Genomic DNA, 20,202 nt, shown 5'->3' with positions numbered 1-20,202 from the left:
TCCACTCTCTCCCACCTCTCTTCCTTTCTCTCTCCCACCACTCTCTTCCCCTCTCTCCCACCACTCTCTTCCTCTCTCTTGCCACTCTTCCCCTCTCTCCCACCACTCTCTTCCTTTCTCTTGCCACTCTTCCCCTCTCTCCCACCAATCTCTTCATTTCTCTCTCCCACCACTCTCTTCTTCTCTCTCGCCACTCTTCCCTTCTCTCCCACCACTCTCTTCCTCTCTCTTGCCACTCTTCCCCTCTCTCCCACCACTCTCTTCCTTTCTCTTGCCACTCTTCCCCTCTCTCCCACCAATCTCTTCATTTCTCTCCCACCACTCTCTTCATTTCTCTCTCCCACCACTCTCTTCATTTCTCTCTCCCACCACTCTCTTCATTTCTCTCTCCCACCACTCTCTTCTTCTCTCTCGCCACTCTTCCCTTCTCTCCCACCACTCTCTTCCTCTCTCTTGCCACTCTTCCCCTCTCTCCAACCACTCTCTTCTTCTCTCTCGCCACTCTTCCCCTCTCTCCCACCTCTCTCTTCCTCTCTCTCTCCACTCTTCCCCTCTCTCCCACTATTCTCTCGCCACTCTTCCCCTCTCCCACCACTCTCTTCCTCTCTCTCTCGCCACTCTTCCCCTCTCTCCCACCACTCTCTTCCTCTCTCTCTCGCCACTCTTCCCCTCTCTCCCACCACTCTCTTCCTCTCTCTCTCGCCACTCTTCCCCTCTCTCCCACCACTCTCTTCCTCTCTCTCTCGCCACTCTTCCCCTCTCTCCCACCACTCTCTTCCTCTCTCTCTCGCCACTCTTCCCCTCTCTCCCACCACTCTCTTCCTCTCTCTCGCCACTCTTCCCCTCTCTCCCCACTCTCTTCCTCTCTCTCGCCACTCTTCCCCTCTCTCCCACCACTCTCTTCCTCTCTCTCGCCACTCTTCCCCACTCTCCCACCACTCTCTTCCTCTCTCTCGCCACTCTTCCCCTCTCTCCCACCACTCTCTTCCTCTCTCTCGCCACTCTTTCCCTCTCTCCCACCTCTCTCTTCCTTTCTCTCTCCACTCTTCCCCTCTCTCCCACCACTCTCTTCCTCTCTCTCGCCACTCTTCCCCTCTCTCCCACTATTCTCTCGCCACTCTTCCCCTCTCCCACCACTCTCTTCCTCTCTCTCGCCACTCTTTCCCTCTCTCCCACCTCTCTCTTCCTCTCTCTCGCCACTCTTCCCCTCTCTCCCACCACTCTCTTCCTCTCTCTCGCCACTCTTCCCCTCTCTCCCCACTCTCTTCCTCTCTCTCGCCACTCTTCCCCACTCTCCCACCACTCTCTTCCTCTCTCTCGTCACTCTTCCCCTCTCTCCCACCACTCTCTTCCTCTCTCTCGCCACTCTTTCAATCTCTCCCACCTCTCTCTTCCTTTCTCTCTCCACTCTTCCCCTCTCTCCCACCACTCTCTTCCTCTCTCTCGCCACTCTTCCCCTCTCTCCCACTATTCTCTCGCCACTCTTCCCCTCTCCCACCACTCTCTTCCTCTCTCTCGCCACTCTTTCCCTCTCTCCCACCTCTCTCTTCCTCTCTCTCGCCACTCTTCCCCTCTCTCCCACCACTCTCTTCCTCTCTCTCGCCACTCTTTCCCTCTCTCCCACCTCTCTCTTCCTTTCTCTCTCCACTCTTCCCCTCTCTCCCACCACTCTCTTCTTCTCTCTCGTCACTCTTCCCCTCTCTCAAACCTCTCTTCCTCTCTCTATCCACTCTTCCCCTCTCTCCCACCACTATTTTCCTCTCTCTCGCCACTCTTCCCCTCTCTCTTACCACTCTCTTCCTCTCTTGCCACTCTTCCCCTCTCTCCCACCACTCTCTTCCTATCTCTCGCCACTCTTCCCCTCTTTCCCACCACTCTCTTCCCCTCTCTCGCCAATCTTCCCCTCTCTCCCGCCACTCTCTTCCTCTCTCTCGCCTCTCTCCCACCCCTCTCTTCTTCTCTCGCCACTCTTCCCCTCTCTCCCACCTCTCTTCCTCTCTCTATCCACTCTTCCCCTCTCTCTCACCACTACTTTCCTCCCTCTCGCCACTCTTCCTCTCTCTCCCACCACACTCTTCCTCTCTCTTGCCACTCTTCCCCTCTCTCCCACCACTCTCTTCCTATCTCTCTCCACTCTTCCCCTCTCTCCCACTATTCTCTCGCCACTCTTCCCCTCTCTCCCACCTCTCTCTTCCTCTCTCTCGCCACTCTTTCCCTCTCTCCCACCTCTCTTCCTTCTCTCTCCACTCTTCCCCTCTCTCCCACCTCTCTCTTCCTTTATCTCTCCACACTTCCCCTCTCTCCCACCACTCTCTTCCCCTCTCTCCCACCACTCTCTTCCCCTCTCTCCCACCACTGTCTTCCCCTCTCTCCCACCACTCTCTTCCCCTCTCTCCCACCACTCTCTTCCCCTCTCTCCCACCACTCTCTTCCCCTCTCTCCCACCACTCTCTTCCCCTCTCCCACCACTCTCTTCCCCTCTCGCCACTCTTCCCCTCTCGCCACTCTTCCCCTCTCTGCCATCACTCTCTTCCTCTCTCTCGCCACTCTTCCCCTCTCTCTATCCACTCTTCCCCTCTCTCCCATCACTCTCTTCCTCTCTCTCGCCACTCTTCCCCTCTCTCCCACCACTCTCTTTCTTTCTCTCGCCACTCTTCCTCTCTCTCCCACCACTCTCTCATTCTCTCGCCACTCTTCCCCTCTCTCCCACCACTCTCTTTCTTTCTCTCTCCACTCTTTCCCTCTCCACCACTCTCTTCCCCTCTCTCTCGTCACTCTTCCCCTCTCTCCCACCACTCTCTTCCTCTCTCTCGCCACTCTTTCCCTCTCTCCCACCTCTCTCTTCCTCTCTCTCGCCACTCTTCCACTCTCTCCCACCTCTCTCTTCCTTTCTCTCTCCACTCTTCCACTCTCTCCCACCTCTCTCTTCCTTTCTCTCTCCACTCTTCCACTCTCCCACCACTCTCTTCCTCTCTCTCTCCACTCTTACCCTCTCTCCCACCTCTCTCTTCCTTTCTCTCTCCACTCTTCCCCTCTCTCCCACCACTCTCTTCCCCTCTCTCCCACCACTCTCCACTCTTCCTCTCTCTCGCAACTCGTCCCCTCTCTCCCACCACTCTCTTCATTTCTCTCTCCCACCACTCTCTTCATTTCTCTCTCCCACCACTCTCTTCATTTCTCTCTCCCACCAATCTCTTCATTTCTCTCTCCCACCACTCTCTTCTTCTCTCTCTCCACTCTTCCCTTCTCTCCCACCACTCTCTTCCTCTCTCTTGCCACTCTTCCCCTCTCTCCAACCACTCTCTTCTTCTCTCTCGCCACTCTTCCCCTCTCTCCCACCTCTCTCTTCCTCTCTCTCTCCACTCTTCCCCTCTCTCCCACTATTCTCTCGCCAATCTTCCCCTCTCCCACCACTCTCTTCCTCTCTCTCTCGCCACTCTTCCCCTCTCTCCCACCACTCTCTTCCTCTCTCTCTCGCCACTCTTCCCCTCTCTCCCACCACTCTCTTCCTCTCTCTCTCGCCACTCTTCCCCTCTCTCCCACCACTCTCTTCCTCTCTCTCGCCACTCTTCCCCTCTCTCCCCACTCTCTTCCTCTCTCTCGCCACTCTTCCCCACTCTCCCACCACTCTCTTCCTCTCTCTCGCCACTCTTCCCCTCTCTCCCACCACTCTCTTCCTCTCTCTCGCCACTCTTTCCCTCTCTCCCACCTCTCTCTTCCTTTCTCTCTCCACTCTTCCCCTCTCTCCCACCACTCTCTTCCTCTCTCTCGCCACTCTTCCCCTCTCTCCCACCACTTTCTTCCTCTCTCTCGCCACTCTTTCCCTCTCTCCCACCTCTCTCTTCCTTTCTCTCTCCACTCTTCCCCTCTCTCCCACCACTCTCTTCTTCTCTCTCGTCACTCTTCCCCTCTCTCAAACCTCTCTTCCTCTCTCTATCCACTCTTCCCCTCTCTCCCACCACTATTTTCCTCTCTCTCGCCACTCTTCCCCTCTCTCTTACCACTCTCTTCCTCTCTTGCCACTCTTCCCCTCTCTCCCACCACTCTCTTCCTATCTCTCGCCACTCTTCCCCTCTTTCCCACCACTCTCTTCCCCTCTCTCGCCACTCTTCCCCTCTCTCCCGCCACTCTCTTCCTCTCTCTCGCCTCTCTCCCACCCCTCTCTTCTTCTCTCGCCACTCTTCCCCTCTCTCCCACCTCTCTTCCTCTCTCTATCCACTCTTCCCCTCTCTCTCACCACTACTTTCCTCCCTCTCGCCACTCTTCCTCTCTCTCCCACCACACTCTTCCTCTCTCTTGCCACTCTTCCCCTCTCTCCCACCACTCTCTTCCTATCTCTCTCCATTCTTCCCCTCTCTCCCACTATTCTCTCGCCACTCTTCCCCTCTCTCCCACCTCTCTCTTCCTCTCTCTCGCCACTCTTCCCTTCTCTCCCACCTCTCTCTTCCTCTCTCTCGCCACTCTTCCCCTCTCTCCCACTACTCTCTCGCCACTCTTCCCCTCTCCCCCCACTCTCTTCCTCTCTCTCGCCACTCTTCCCCTCTCTCCCCCCACTCTCTTCCTCTCTCTCGCCACTCTTTCCCTCTCTCCCACCTCTCTTCCTTTCTCTCTCCACTCTTCCCCTCTCTCCCACCTCTCTCTTCCTTTCTCTCTCCACTCTTCCCCTCTCTCCCACCTGTCTCTTCCTTTATCTCTCCACACTTCCCCTCTCTCCCACCACTCTCTTCCCCTCTCTCCCACCACTCTCTTCCCCTCTCTCCCACCACTCTCTTCCCCTCTCTCCCACCACTCTCTTCCCCTCTCTCCCACCACTCTCTTCCCCTCTCTCCCACCACTCTCTTCCCCTCTCTCCCACCACTCTCTTCCCCTCTCGCCACTCTTCCCCTCTCTGCCATCACTCTCTTCCTCTCTCTAACCACTCTTCCCCTCTCTCCCACCTCTCTCTTCCTTTCTCTCTCCACTCTTCCCCTCTCTCCCACCTCTCTTCCTCTCTCTATCCACTCTTCCCCTCTCTCCCATCACTCTCTTCCTCTCTCTCGCCACTCTTCCCCTCTCTCCCACCACTCTCTTTCTTTCTCTCGCCACTCTTCCTCTCTCTCCCACCACTCTCTCATTCTCTCGCCACTCTTCCCCTCTCTCGCACCACTCTCTTTCTTTCTCTCTTCTTACTCTTTCCCTCTCCACCACTCTCTTCCCCTCTCTCCCCACTCTTCCCCTCTCTCCCACCACTCTCTTCTTTCTCTCTCCACTCTTCCCCTCTCTCCACCATTCTCTTCCCCTCTCTGCCACTCTTCCACTCTCTCCCACCTCTCTTCCTTTCTCTCTCCCACCACTCTCTTCCCCTCTCTCCCACCACTCTCTTCCTCTCTCTTGCCACTCTTCCCCTCTCTCCCACCTCTCTCTTCCTATCTCTCGCCACTCTTCCCCTCTCTCCCCCCACTCTCTTCCTCTCTCTCGCCACTCTTCCCCTCTCTCACCCCACTCTCTTCCTCTCTCTCGCCACTCTTTCCCTCTCTCCCACCTCTCTCTTCCTTTCTCTCTCCACTCTTCCCCTCTCTCCCACCTGTCTCTTCCTTTATCTCTCCACACTTCCCCTCTCTCCCACCACTCTCTTCCCCTCTCTCCCACCACTGTCTTCCCCTCTCTCCCACCACTCTCTTCCCCTCTCTCCCACCACTCTCTTCCCCTCTCTCCCACCACTCTCTTCCCCTCTCTCCCACCACTCTCTTCCCTTCTCTCCCACCACTTTCTTCCCCTCTCGCCACTCTTCCCCTCTCTGCCATCACTCTCTTCCTCTCTCTCGCCACTCTTCCCCTCTCTCCCACCACTCTCTTCCTTTCTCTCTCCACTCTTCCCCTCTCTCCCACCTCTCTTCCTCTCTCTATCCACTCTTCCCCTCTCTCCCACCAATCTCTTCATTTCTCTCTCCCATCACTCTCTTCCTCTCTCTCGCCACTCTTCCCCTCTCTCCCACCACTCTCTTTCTTTCTCTCGCCACTCTTCCTCTCTCTCCCACCACTCTCTCATTCTCTCGCCACTCTTCCCCTCTCTCCCACCACTCTCTTCTTTCTCTCTCCACTCTTCCCCTCTCTCCACCATTCTCTTCCCCTCTCTCCCACCTCTCTTCCTTTCTCTCTCCCACCTCTCTTCCTTTCTCTCTCCCACCACTCTCTTCCCCTCTCTCCCACCACTCTCTTCTTCTCTCTCGCCACTCTTCCCTTCTCTCCCACCACTCTCTTCCTCTCTCTTGCCACTCTTCCCCTCTCTCCCACCACTCTCTTCCTTTCTCTTGCCACTCTTCCCCTCTCTCCCACCACTCTCTTCCTTTCTCTCGCCACTCTTCCCCTCTCTCCCACCACTCTCTTCCTCTCTCTCGCCACTCTTCCCCTCTCTCCCACCACTCTCTTCTTCTCTCTCGCCACTCTTCCCCTCTCTCCCACCACTCTCTTCTTCTCTCTCGCCACTCTTCCCCTCTCTCCCACCACTCTCTTCCTTTCTCTCTCCACTCTTCCCCTCTCTCCCACCACTCACTTCTTCTCTCTCGCCACTCTTCCCCTCTCTCCCACCTCTCTCTTCCTCTCTCTCCACTCTTCCCCTCTCTCCCACTATTCTCTCCCCACTCTTCCCCTCTCTCATACCACTCTCTTTCTTTCTCTCTCCACTCTTTCCCTCTCTTGCCACTCTTCCCCTCTCTCCCACCACTCTCTTCCTTTCTCTCGCCACTCTTCCCCTCTCTCCCACCACTCTCTTCCTCTCTCTCGCCACTCTTGCCCTCTCTCCCACCACTCTCTTCTTCTCTCTCGCCACTCTTCCCCTCTCTCCCACCACTCTCTTCTTCTCTCTCGCCACTCTTCCCCTCTCTCCCACCACTCTCTTCCTTTCTCTCTCCACTCTTCCCCTCTCTCCCACCACTCACTTCTTCTCTCTCGCCACTCTTCCCCTCTCTCCCACCTCTCTCTTCCTCTCTCTCCACTCTTCCCCTCTCTCCCACTATTCTCTCCCCACTCTTCCCCTCTCTCGCACCACTCTCTTTCTTTCTCTCTCCACTCTTTCCCTCTCCACCACTCTCTTCCCCTCTCTCCCCACTCTTCCCCTCTCTCCCACCACTCTCTTCTTTCTCTCTCCACTCTTCCCCTCTCTCCACCATTCTCTTCCCCTCTCTCGCCACTCTTCCACTCTCTCCCACCTCTCTTCCTTTCTATCTCCCACCACTCTCTTCCCCTCTCTCCCACCACTCTCTTCCTCTCTCTTGCCACTCTTCCCCTCTCTCCCACCATTCTCTTCCTATCTCTCGCCACTCTTCCCCTCTCTCCCCCCACTCTCTTCCTCTCTCTCGCCACTCTTCCCCTCTCTCACCCCACTCTCTTCCTCTCTCTCGCCACTCTTTCCCTCTCTCCCACCTCTCTCTTCCTTTCTCTCTCCACTCTTCCCCTCTCTCCCACCTGTCTCTTCCTTTATCTCTCCACACTTCCCCTCTCTCCCACCACTCTCTTCCCCTCTCTCCCACCACTCTCTTCCCCTCTCTCCCACCACTCTCTTCCCCTCTCTCCCACCACTCTCTTCCCCTCTCTCCCACCACTCTCTTCCCCTCTCTCCCACCACTCTCTTCCCCTCTCTCCCACCACTCTCTTCCCCTCTCTCCCACCACTCTCTTCCCCTCTCGCCACTCTTCCCCTCTCTGCCATCACTCTCTTCCTCTCTCTCGCCACTCTTCCCCTCTCTCCCACCACTCTCTTCCTTTCTCTCTCCACTCTTCCCCTCTCTATCCACTCTTCCCCTCTCTCCCATCACTCTCTTCCTCTCTCTCGCCACTCTTCCCCTCTCTCCCACCACTATCTTTCTTTCTCTCGCCACTCTTCCTCTCTCTCCCACCACTCTCTCATTCTCTCGCCACTCTTCCCCTCTCTCGCACCACTCTCTTTCTTTCTCTCTCCACTCTTTCCCTCTCCACCACTCTCTTCCCCTCTCTCCCCACTCTTCCCCTCTCTCCCACCACTCTCTTCTTTCTCTCTCCACTCTTCCCCTCTCTCCACCATTCTCTTCCCCTCTCTCGCCACTCTTCCACTCTCTCCCACCTCTCTTCCTTTCTCTCTCCCACCACTCTCTTCCCCTCTCTCCCACCACTCTCTTCCTCTCTCTTGCCACTCTTCCCCTCTCTCCCACCACTCTCTTCCTTTCTCTTGCCACTCTTCCCCTCTCTCCCACCACTCTCTTCCTTTCTCTCGCCACTCTTCCCCTCTCTCCCACCACTCTCTTCCTCTCTCTCGCCACTCTTCCCCTCTCTCCCACCACTCTCTTCTTCTCTCTCGCCACTCTTCCCCTCTCTCCCACCACTCTCTTCTTCTCTCTCGCCACTCTTCCGCTCTCTCCCACCACTCTCTTCCTTTCTCTCTCCACTCTTCCCCTCTCTCCCACCACTCACTTCTTCGCTCTCGCCACTCTTCCCCTCTCTCCCACCTCTCTCTTCCTCTCTCTCCACTCTTCCCCTCTCTCCCACTATTCTCTCCCCACTCTTCCTCTCTCTCCTACCACTCTCTTCCTCTCTCTCTCGCCACTCTTCCCCTCTCTCTCGCCACTCTTCCCCTCTCTCCCACCACTCTCTTCTTCTCTCTCGTCACTCTTCCCCTCTCTCATACCTCTCTTCCTCTCTCTATCCACTCTTCCCCTCTCTCCCACCACTATTTTCCTCTCTCCCGCCACTCTTCCCCTCTCTCCCACCACTCTCTTCCTCTCTCTTGCCACTCTTCCCCTCTCTCCCACCACTCTCTTCCTCTCTCTTGCCACTCTTCCCCTCTCTCCCACCACTCTCTTCCTATCTCTCGCCACTCTTCCCCTCTTTCCCACCACTCTCTTCCCCTCTCTCGCCACTCTTCCCCTCTCTCGCCACTCTCTTCCTCTCTCTCGCCTCTCTACCACCCCTCTCTTCTTCTCTCGCCACTCTTCCCCTCTCTCCCGCCTCTCTTTCTCTCTCTATCCACTCTTCCCCTCTCTCCCACCACTACTTTCCTCTCTCTCGCCACTCTTCCTCTCTCCCACCACTCTCTTCCTCTCTCTTGCCACTCTTCCCCTCTCTCCCACTATTCTCTCGCCACTCTTCCCCTCTCTCCCACCTCTCTCTTCCTCTCTCTCGCCACTCTTCCCCTCTCTCCCACCACTCTCTTCCTCTCTCTCTGCACTCTTCCCCTCTCTCTCGCCACTCTTCCCCTCTCCCGCCACTCTCTTCCTCTCTCTCGCCACTCTTCCCCTCTCCCGCCACTCTCTTCCTCTCTCTCGCCACTCTTCCCCTCTCTCCCGCCACTCTCTTCCTTTCTCTCGCCACTCTTCCCCTCTCTCCCCACTCTCTTCCTGTCTCTCGCCACTCTTCCCCTCTCTCCCACCACTCTCTTCCTCTCTCTCGCCACTCTTCCCCTCTCTCCCACCACTCTCTTCCTCTCTCTCTCCACTCTTCCCCTCTCTCTCACCACTCTCTTCCTCTCTCGCCACTCTTCCCCTCTCTCCCAAAATTCTCTCTCCCCTCTTCCCCTCTCCCACCACTCTCTTCCTCTCTCTCGCCACTCTTCCCCTCTCTCCCACCTCTCTCTTCCTCTCTCTCGCCACTCTTCCCCTCTTTCCCACCACTCTCTTCGTCTCTCTCGCCACTCTTCCCGTCTCTCACCACTCTCTTCCTCTCTCTCGCCACTCTTCCTCTCTCTCCCACCACTCTCTTCCTCTCTCTCGCCACTCCTCCCCTCTCTCCCACCACTCTCTTCCTCTCTCTCACCACTCTTCCACTCTCTCACACCACTCTCTTCCTTTCTCTCTCCACTCTTCCCCTCTCCCACCACTCTCTTCCTCTCTCTCGCAACTCTTCCCCTCTCTCCCACCAATTTTTTCCTCTCTCTCGCCACTATTCCCCTCTCTCCCACCACTCTCTTTCTTTCTCTCTCCACTCTTCCCCTCTCCACCACTCTCTTCCTCTCTCTCTCCACTTTTCCCCTCTCTCCCAATATTCTCTCTCCACTCTTCCACTTTCCCACCACTCTCTTCCTCTCTCTCGCCACTCTTCCCCTCTCTCCCACCACTCTCTTCTTCTCTCTCGCCACTCTTCCCTTCTCTCCTACCACTCTCTTCTTCTCTCTCGCCACTCTTCCCCTCTCTCCCACCTCTCTCTTCCTCTCTCTCCACTCTTCCCCTCTCTGCCACTTTTCTCTCGCCAATCTTCCCCTCTCCCACCTCTCTCATCCTTTCTCTCCCCACTCTTCCCCTTTCTCCACCACTCTCTTCCTCTCTCTCGCCACTCTTCCCCTCTCTCCCACCTCTCTCTTCCTCTCTCGCCACTCTTCCCCTCTCTCCCACCTCTCTCTTCCTCTCTCTCGCCACTCTTCCCCTCTCTCCCACCTCTCTTCCATTCTCTCTCCCACCTCTCTTCCATTCTCTCTCCCACCTCTCTTCCATTCTCTCTCCCACCACTCTCTTCCTTTCTCTCTCCCACCACTCTCTTCCTCTCTCTCGCCACTCTTCCCCTCTCTCCCACCACTCTCTTCCTCTCTCTCGCAACTCTTCCCCTCTCTCCCACCAATTTTTTCCTCTCTCTCGCCACTCTTCCCCTCTCTCCCACCACTCTCTTTCTTTCTCTCTCCACTCTTCCCCTCTCCACCACTCTCTTCCTCTCTCTCTCCACTTTTCCCCTCTCTCCCAATATTCTCTCTCCACTCTTCCACTTTCCCACCACTCTCTTCCTCTCTCTCGCCACTCTTCCCCTCTCTCCCACCACTCTCTTCTTCTCTCTCGCCACTCTTCCCTTCTCTCCTACCACTCTCTTCTTCTCTCTCGCCACTCTTCCCCTCTCTCCCACCTCTCTCTTCCTCTCTCTCTCCACTCTTCCCCTCTCTGCCACTTTTCTCTCGCCAATCTTCCCCTCTCCCACCTCTCTCATCCTTTCTCTCTCCACTCTTCCCCTTTCTCCACCACTCTCTTCCTCTCTCTCGCCACTCTTCCCCTCTCTCCCACCTCTCTCTTCCTCTCTCGCCACTCTTCCCCTCTCTCCCACCTCTCTCTTCCTCTCTCTCGCCACTCTTCCCCTCTCTCCCACCTCTCTTCCATTCTCTCTCACACCTCTCTTCCATTCTCTCTCCCACCTCTCTTCCATTCTCTCTCCCACCACTCTCTTCCTTTCTCTCTCCCACCACTCTCTTCCTCTCTCTCGCCACTCTTCCCCTCTCTCCCACCACTCTCTTCCTCTCTCTCGCCACTCTTCAACTCTCTCCCACCTCTCTCATCCTCTCTCTCCACTCTTCCACTTTCCCACCACTCTCTTCCTCTCTCTCGCCACTCTTCCCCTCTCTCCCACCACTCTCTTCTTCTCTCTCGCCACTCTTCCCCTCTTTCCCACTACTCTCTTCCTCTCTCTCACCACTCTTCCCCTCCACTCTCTTCCTCTCTCTCGCCTCTCTTCCTCTCTCTGGCCACTCTTCAACTCTCTCCCACCTCTCTCATCCTCTCTCTCCACTCTTCCACTTTCCCACCACTCTCTTCCTCTCTCTCGCCACTCTTCCCCTCTCTCCCACCACTCTCTTCTTCTCTCTCGCCACTCTTCCCTTCTCTCCTACCACTCTCTTCTTCTCTCTCGCCACTCTTCCCCTCTCTCCCACCTCTCTCTTCCTCTCTCTCTCCACTCTTCCCCTCTCTCCCACTTTTCTCTCGCCACTCTTCCCCTCTGCCACCTCTCTCTTCCTTTCTCTCTCCACTCTTCCCCTTTCTCCACCACTCTCTTCCTCTCTCTCGCCACTCTTCCCATCTCTCCCACCTCTCTCTTCCTCTCTCTCGCCACTCTTCCCCTCTCTCCCACCTCTCTCTTCCTCTCTCTCGCCACTCTTCCCCTCTCTCCCACCACTCTCTTCTTCTCTCTCGCCACTCTTCCCTTCTCTCCTACCACTCTCTTCTTCTCTCTCGCCACTCTTCCCCTCTCTCCCACCTCTCTCTTCCTCTCTCTCTCCACTCTTCCCCTCTCTCCCACTTTTCTCTCGCCACTCTTCCCCTCTCTCCCACTTTTCTCTCGCCACTCTTCCCCTCTGCCACCTCTCTCTTCCTTTCTCTCTCCACTCTTCCCCTTTCTCCACACTCTCTTCCTCTCTCTCGCCACTCTTCCCATCTCTCCCACCTCTCTCTTCTTCTCTCTCGCCACTCTTCCCCTCTCTCCCACCTCTCTCTTCTTCTCTCTCGCCACTCTTCCCCTCTTTCCCACCACTCTCTTCCTCTCTCTCGCCACTCTTCCCCTCTCTCCCACCTCTCTCTTCTTCTCTCTCGCCACTCTTCCCCTCTCTCCCACCTCTCTCTTCTTCTCTCTCGCCACTCTTCCCCTCTTTCCCACCACTCTCTTCCTCTCTCTCACCACTCTTCCCCTCCACTCTCTTCCTCTCTCTCGCCACTCGCCCTCTCTCCCACCTCTCTATTCCTTTCTCTCTCCACACTTCCCCTCTCCCACCACTCTCTTCCTCTCTCTCGCCACTCTTCCCCTCTTTCCCACCACTCTCTTCCATTCTCTCTCCACTCTTCCCCTCTCCCACCACTCTCTTCCCCTCTCTCCCACCACTCTCTTCTTCTCTCTCGCCACTCTTCCCCTGACTCCCATCACTCTCTTCCTCTCTCGCCACTCTTCCCCTCTCTCCCACCACTCTCTTCCTCTCTCTCGCCACTCTTCCCCTCTCTCCCACCACTCTCTTCCCCTCTCTCCCACCACTCTCTTCCCCTCTCTCGCCACTCTTCCCCTCTCTCCCACCACTCTCTTTCTTTCTCTCGCCACTCTTCCCCTCTCTCCCACCACTCTCTTCCTCTCTCTCTCCACTTTTCCCCTCTCTCCCAATATTCTCTCGCCACTCTTCCCCTCTCTCCCACCTCTCTCTCGCCACTCTTCTCCTCTCTCCCACTATTCTCTCGCCACTCTTCCCCTCTAGCACCACTCTCTTCCTCTCTCTCGCCACTCTTCCCCTCTCTCCCACCACTCTCTTCCTTCTCTCGCCACTCGCCCTCTCTCCCACCTCTCTCTTCCTTTCTCTCTCCACACTTCCCCTCTCCCACCACTCTCTTCCTCTCTCTCTCCACTTCCCCTCTCCCACCACTCTCTTCCCCTCTCTCCCACCACTCTCTTCTTCTCTCTCCCCACTCTTCCCCTCTATCCCACTATTCTCTCACCACTCTTCCCCTCTCTCCCACCTCTCTCTTCCTCTCTCTCGCCACTCTTCCCCTCTTTCCCACCACTCTCTTCGTCTCTCTCGCCACTCTTCCCGTCTCCCACCACTCTCTTCCTCTCTCTCGCCACTCTTCCTCTCTCTCCCACCACTCTCTTCCTCTCTCTCGCCACTCTTCCCCTCTCTCCCACCAATTTTTTCCTCTCTCTCGCCACTCTTCCCCTCTCCACCACTCTCTTCCTCTCTCTCTCCACTTTTCCCCTCTCTCCCAATATTCTCTCGCCACTCTTCCCCTCTCCCACCACTCTCTTCCTCTCTCTCGCCACTCTTCCCCTCTCCCACCACTCTCTTCCTCTCTCTCGCCACTCTTCCCCTCTCCCACCACTCTCTTCCTTTCTCTCTCCACTCTTCCCCTCTCTCCCACCACTCTCTTCAACTCTCTCCCACCTCTCTCATCCTCTCTCTCCACTCTTCCACTTTCCCACCACTCTCTTCCTCTCTCTCGCCACTCTTCCCCTCTCTCCCACCACTCTCTTCCTCTCTCTCGCAACTCTTCCCCTCTCTCCCACCAATTTTTTCCTCTCTCTCGCCACTCTTCCCCTCTCTCCCACCACTCTCTTTCTTTCTCTCTCCACTCTTCCCCTCTCCACCACTCTCTTCCTCTCTCTCTCCACTTTTCCCCTCTCTCCCAATATTCTCTCTCCACTCTTCCACTTTCCCACCACTCTCTTCCTCTCTCTCGCCACTCTTCCCCTCTCTCCCACCACTCTCTTCTTCTCTCTCGCCACTCTTCCCTTCTCTCCTACCACTCTCTTCTTCTCTCTCGCCACTCTTCCCCTCTCTCCCACCTCTCTCTTCCTCTCTCTCTCCACTCTTCCCCTCTCTGCCACTTTTCTCTCGCCAATCTTCCCCTCTCCCACCTCTCTCATCCTTTCTCTCTCCACTCTTCCCCTTTCTCCACCACTCTCTTCCTCTCTCTCGCCACTCTTCCCCTCTCTCCCACCTCTCTCTTCCTCTCTCGCCACTCTTCCCCTCTCTCCCACCTCTCTCTTCCTCTCTCTCGCCACTCTTCCCCTCTCTCCCACCTCTCTTCCATTCTCTCTCACACCTCTCTTCCATTCTCTCTCCCACCTCTCTTCCATTCTCTCTCCCACCACTCTCTTCCTTTCTCTCTCCCACCACTCTCTTCCTCTCTCTCGCCACTCTTCCCCTCTCTCCCACCACTCTCTTCCTCTCTCTCGCCACTCTTCAACTCTCTCCCACCTCTCTCATCCTCTCTCTCCACTCTTCCACTTTCCCACCACTCTCTTCCTCTCTCTCGCCACTCTTCCCCTCTCTCCCACCACTCTCTTCTTCTCTCTCGCCACTCTTCCCCTCTTTCCCACCACTCTCTTCCTCTCTCTCACCACTCTTCCCCTCCACTCTCTTCCTCTCTCTCGCCTCTCTTCCTCTCTCTGGCCACTCTTCAACTCTCTCCCACCTCTCTCATCCTCTCTCTCCACTCTTCCACTTTCCCACCACTCTCTTCCTCTCTCTCGCCACTCTTCCCCTCTCTCCCACCACTCTCTTCTTCTCTCTCGCCACTCTTCCCTTCTCTCCTACCACTCTCTTCTTCTCTCTCGCCACTCTTCCCCTCTCTCCCACCTCTCTCTTCCTCTCTCTCTCCACTCTTCCCCTCTCTCCCACTTTTCTCTCGCCACTCTTCCCCTCTGCCACCTCTCTCTTCCTTTCTCTCTCCACTCTTCCCCTTTCTCCACCACTCTCTTCCTCTCTCTCGCCACTCTTCCCATCTCTCCCACCTCTCTCTTCCTCTCTCTCGCCACTCTTCCCCTCTCTCCCACCTCTCTCTTCCTCTCTCTCGCCACTCTTCCCCTCTCTCCCACCACTCTCTTCTTCTCTCTCGCCACTCTTCCCTTCTCTCCTACCACTCTCTTCTTCTCTCTCGCCACTCTTCCCCTCTCTCCCACCTCTCTCTTCCTCTCTCTCTCCACTCTTCCCCTCTCTCCCACTTTTCTCTCGCCACTCTTCCCCTCTCTCCCACTTTTCTCTCGCCACTCTTCCCCTCTGCCACCTCTCTCTTCCTTTCTCTCTCCACTCTTCCCCTTTCTCCACACTCTCTTCCTCTCTCTCGCCACTCTTCCCATCTCTCCCACCTCTCTCTTCTTCTCTCTCGCCACTCTTCCCCTCTCTCCCACCTCTCTCTTCTTCTCTCTCGCCACTCTTCCCCTCTTTCCCACCACTCTCTTCCTCTCTCTCGCCACTCTTCCCCTCTCTCCCACCTCTCTCTTCTTCTCTCTCGCCACTCTTCCCCTCTCTCCCACCTCTCTCTTCTTCTCTCTCGCCACTCTTCCCCTCTTTCCCACCACTCTCTTCCTCTCTCTCACCACTCTTCCCCTCCACTCTCTTCCTCTCTCTCGCCACTCGCCCTCTCTCCCACCTCTCTATTCCTTTCTCTCTCCACACTTCCCCTCTCCCACCACTCTCTTCCTCTCTCTCGCCACTCTTCCCCTCTTTCCCACCACTCTCTTCCATTCTCTCTCCACTCTTCCCCTCTCCCACCACTCTCTTCCCCTCTCTCCCACCACTCTCTTCTTCTCTCTCGCCACTCTTCCCCTGACTCCCATCACTCTCTTCCTCTCTCGCCACTCTTCCCCTCTCTCCCACCACTCTCTTCCTCTCTCTCGCCACTCTTCCCCTCTCTCCCACCACTCTCTTCCCCTCTCTCCCACCACTCTCTTCCCCTCTCTCGCCACTCTTCCCCTCTCTCCCACCACTCTCTTTCTTTCTCTCGCCACTCTTCCCCTCTCTCCCACCACTCTCTTCCTCTCTCTCTCCACTTTTCCCCTCTCTCCCAATATTCTCTCGCCACTCTTCCCCTCTCTCCCACCTCTCTCTCGCCACTCTTCTCCTCTCTCCCACTATTCTCTCGCCACTCTTCCCCTCTAGCACCACTCTCTTCCTCTCTCTCGCCACTCTTCCCCTCTCTCCCACCACTCTCTTCCTTCTCTCGCCACTCGCCCTCTCTCCCACCTCTCTCTTCCTTTCTCTCTCCACACTTCCCCTCTCCCACCACTCTCTTCCTCTCTCTCTCCACTTCCCCTCTCCCACCACTCTCTTCCCCTCTCTCCCACCACTCTCTTCTTCTCTCTCCCCACTCTTCCCCTCTATCCCACTATTCTCTCACCACTCTTCCCCTCTCTCCCACCTCTCTCTTCCTCTCTCTCGCCACTCTTCCCCTCTTTCCCACCACTCTCTTCGTCTCTCTCGCCACTCTTCCCGTCTCCCACCACTCTCTTCCTCTCTCTCGCCACTCTTCCTCTCTCTCCCACCACTCTCTTCCTCTCTCTCGCCACTCTTCCCCTCTCTCCCACCAATTTTTTCCTCTCTCTCGCCACTCTTCCCCTCTCCACCACTCTCTTCCTCTCTCTCTCCACTTTTCCCCTCTCTCCCAATATTCTCTCGCCACTCTTCCCCTCTCCCACCACTCTCTTCCTCTCTCTCGCCACTCTTCCCCTCTCCCACCACTCTCTTCCTCTCTCTCGCCACTCTTCCCCTCTCCCACCACTCTCTTCCTTTCTCTCTCCACTCTTCCCCTCTCTCCCACCACTCTCTTCAACTCTCTCCCACCTCTCTCATCCTCTCTCTCCACTCTTCCACTTTCCCACCACTCTCTTCCTCTCTCTCGCCACTCTTCGCCTCTCTCCCACCACTCTCTTCTTCTCTCTCGCCACTCTTCCCTTCTATCCTACCACTCTCTTCTTCTCTCTCGCCACTCTTCCCCTCTCTCCCACCTCTCTCTTCCTCTCTCTCTCCACTCTTCCCCTCTCTCCCACTTTTCTCTCGCCACTCTTCCCCTCTCCCACCTCTCTTCCTTTCTCTCTCCACTCTTCCCCTCTCTCCCACCACTCTCTTCCTCTCTCTCGCCACTCTTCCCCTCTCTCCAACCACTCTCTTCCCCTCTCTCGCCACTCTTCCCCTCTCTCCCACCACTCTCTTCCCATCTCTCGCCACTCTTCCCCTCTCTCCCACCACTCTCTTTCTTTCTCTCGCCACTCTTCCCCTCTCTCCCACCACTCTCTTCCTCTCTCTCTCCACTTTTCCCCTCTCTCCCAATATTCTCTCGCCACTCTTCCCCTCTCTCACCACTCTTCCCCTCTCTCCCACTATTCTCTCGCCACTCTTCCCCTCTAGCACCACTCTCTTCCTCTCTCTCGCCACTCTTCCCCTCTCTCCCACCACTCTCTTCCTTCTCTCGCCACTCGCCCTCTCTCCCACCTCTCTCTTCCTTTCTCTCTCCACACTTCCCCTCTCCCACCACTCTCTTCCTCTTTCTCTCCACTTCCCCTCTCCCACCACTCTCTTCCCCTCTCTCCCACCACTCTCTTCTTCTCTCTCCCCACTCTTCCCCTCTCTCCCACTATTCTCTCGCCACTCTTCCCCTCTCTCCCACCTCTCTCTTCCTCTCTCTCGCCACTCTTCCCCTCTTTCCCACCACTCTCTTCGTCTCTCTCGCGACTCTTCCCGTCTCCCACCACTCTCTTCCTCTCTCTCGCCACTCTTCCTCTCTCTCCCACCACTCTCTTCCTCTCTCTCGCCACTCCTCCCCTCTCTCCCACCACTCTCTTCCTCTCTCTCACCACTCTTCCACTCTCTCACACCACTCTCTTCCTTTCTCTCTCCACTCTTCCCCTCTCCCACCACTCTCTTCCTCTCTCTCGCCACTCTTCCCCTCTCTCCCACCAATTTTTTCCTCTCTCTCACCACTCTTCCCCTCTCTCCCACCACTCTCTTTCTTTCTCTCTCCACTCTTCCCCTCTCCCACCACTCTCTTCCTCTCTCTCGCCACTCTTCCCCTCTCTCCCACCACTCTCTTCCTCTCTCTCTCCACTTTTCCCCTCTCTCCCAATATTCTCTCGCCACTCTTCCCCTCTCCCACCACTCTCTTCCTCTCTCTCGCCACTCTTCCCCTCTCCCACCACTCTCTTCCTTTCTCTCTCCACTCTTCCCCTCTCTCCCGCCACTCTCTTCCTCTCTCTCGCCACTCTTCAACTCTCTCCCACCTCTCTCATCCTCTCTCTCCACTCTTCCACTTTCCCACCACTCTCTTCCTCTCTCTCGCCACTCTTCGCCTATCTCCCACCACTCTCTTCTTCTCTCTCGCCACTCTTCCCTTCTATCCTACCACTCTCTTCTTCTCTCTCGCCACTCTTCCCCTCTCTCCCACCTCTCTCTTCCTCTCTCTCTCCACTCTTCCCCTCTCTCCCACTTTTCTCTCGCCACTCTTCCCCTCTCCCACCTCTCTTCCTTTCTCTCTCCACTCTTCCCCTTTCTCCACCACTCTCTTCCTCTCTCTCGCCACTCTTCCCATCTCTCCCACCTCTCTCTTCCTCTCTCTCGCCACTCTTCCCCTCTCTCCCACCTCTCTCTTCCTCTCTCGCCACTCTTCCCCTCTCTCCCACCTCTCTCTTCCTCTCTCTCGCCACTCTTCCCCTATCTCCCACCTCTCTTCCATTCTCTCTCCCACCTCTCTTCCATTCTCTCTCCCACCTCTCTTCCATTCTCTCGCCACTCTTCCCCTCTCTCGCCACTCTTCCCCTCTCTCCCACCACTCTCTTCCTATCTCTCTCCCCTCTTTCCCTCTCTCCTACCACTCTCTTCTTCTCTCCCGCCACTCTTCCCCTCTCTCCTACCACTCTATTCTTCTCTCTCGCCACTCTTCCCCTCTCTCCTACCACTCTATTCTTCTCTCTCGCCACTCTTCCCCTCTCTCCTACCACTCTCTTCTTCTCTCTCGCCACTCTTCCCCTCTCCAACCACTCTCTTCCTCTCTCTTTCGCCACTGTTCCCCTCTTTCCCACCACTCTCTTCCTATCTCCCTCACTCTTCCCCTCTCTCCCACTATTCTCTCTCCACTCTTCCCCTCTCCCACCACTCTCTTCCTCTCTCTCGCCACTCTTCCCCTCTCTCCCACCAATTTTTTCCTCTCTCTCGCCACTCTTCCCCTCTCTCCCACCACTCTCTTTCTTTCTCTCTCCAATCTTCCCCTCTCCACCACTCTCTTCCTCTCTCTCTCCCAATATTCTCTCGCCACTCTTCCCCTCTCCCACCACTCTCTTCCTCTCTCTCGCCACTCTTCCCCTCTCCCACCACTCTCTTCCTTTCTCTCTCCACTCTTCCCCTCTCTCCCACCTCTCTCATCCTCTCTCTCCACTCTTCCACTTTCCCACCACTCTCTTCCTCTCTCTCGCCACTCTTCCCCTCTCTCCCACCACTCTCTTCTTCTCTCTCGCCACTCTTCCCTTCTCTCCTACCACTCTCTTCTTCTCTCTCGCCACTCTTCCCCTCTCTCCCACCTCTCTCTTCCTCTCTCTCTCCACTCTTCCCCTCTCTCCCACTTTTCTCTCGCCACTCTTCCCCTGTCCCACCTCTCTCTTCCTTTCTCTCTCCACTCTTCCCCTTTCTCCACCAATCTCTTCCTCTCTCTCGCCACTCTTCCCATCTCTCCCAACTCTCTCTTCCTTTCTCTCTCCACACTTCCCCTCTCCTACCACTCTCTTTCTCTCTCTCGCCGCTCTTTCCCTCCACTCTCTTCCCTTCTCTCCCACCACTCTTTTCTTCTCTCTCACCACTCTTCCCCTCTATCCCACCACTCTCTTCCTCTCTCTCGCCACTCTTCCCCTCTATCCCACCACTCTCTTCCTCTCTCCCACCACTCTCTTCCTTTCTCTCTCCTCTCTTCCCCTCTCTCCCACCACTCTCTTCCTCTCTCTCACCTCTCTTCCCCTCTCTCCCACCACTCTCTTCCTTTCTCTCTCCACTCTTCCCCTCTCTCCCACTATTCTCTCGCCACTCTTCCCCTCTCTCCCACCTCTCTCCTCCTCTCTCTCGCCACTCTTCCCCTCTTTCCCTAAACTCTCTTCCATTCTCTCTCCACTCTTCCAACACTCTCTTACCCTCTCTCCCACCACTCTCTTCTTCTCTCTCGCCACTCTTCCCCTGTCTCCCATCACTCTCTTCCTCTTTCTCGCCACTCTTC

This window comes from Salvelinus fontinalis, chromosome 35 (assembly GCF_029448725.1).
Source record: "Salvelinus fontinalis isolate EN_2023a chromosome 35, ASM2944872v1, whole genome shotgun sequence".
NCBI classification, from domain to species: Eukaryota; Metazoa; Chordata; class Actinopteri; order Salmoniformes; family Salmonidae; genus Salvelinus; species Salvelinus fontinalis.
The sequence above is the reverse complement of the archived record's forward strand: the minus strand, read 5'-3'. Positions refer to the sequence as shown.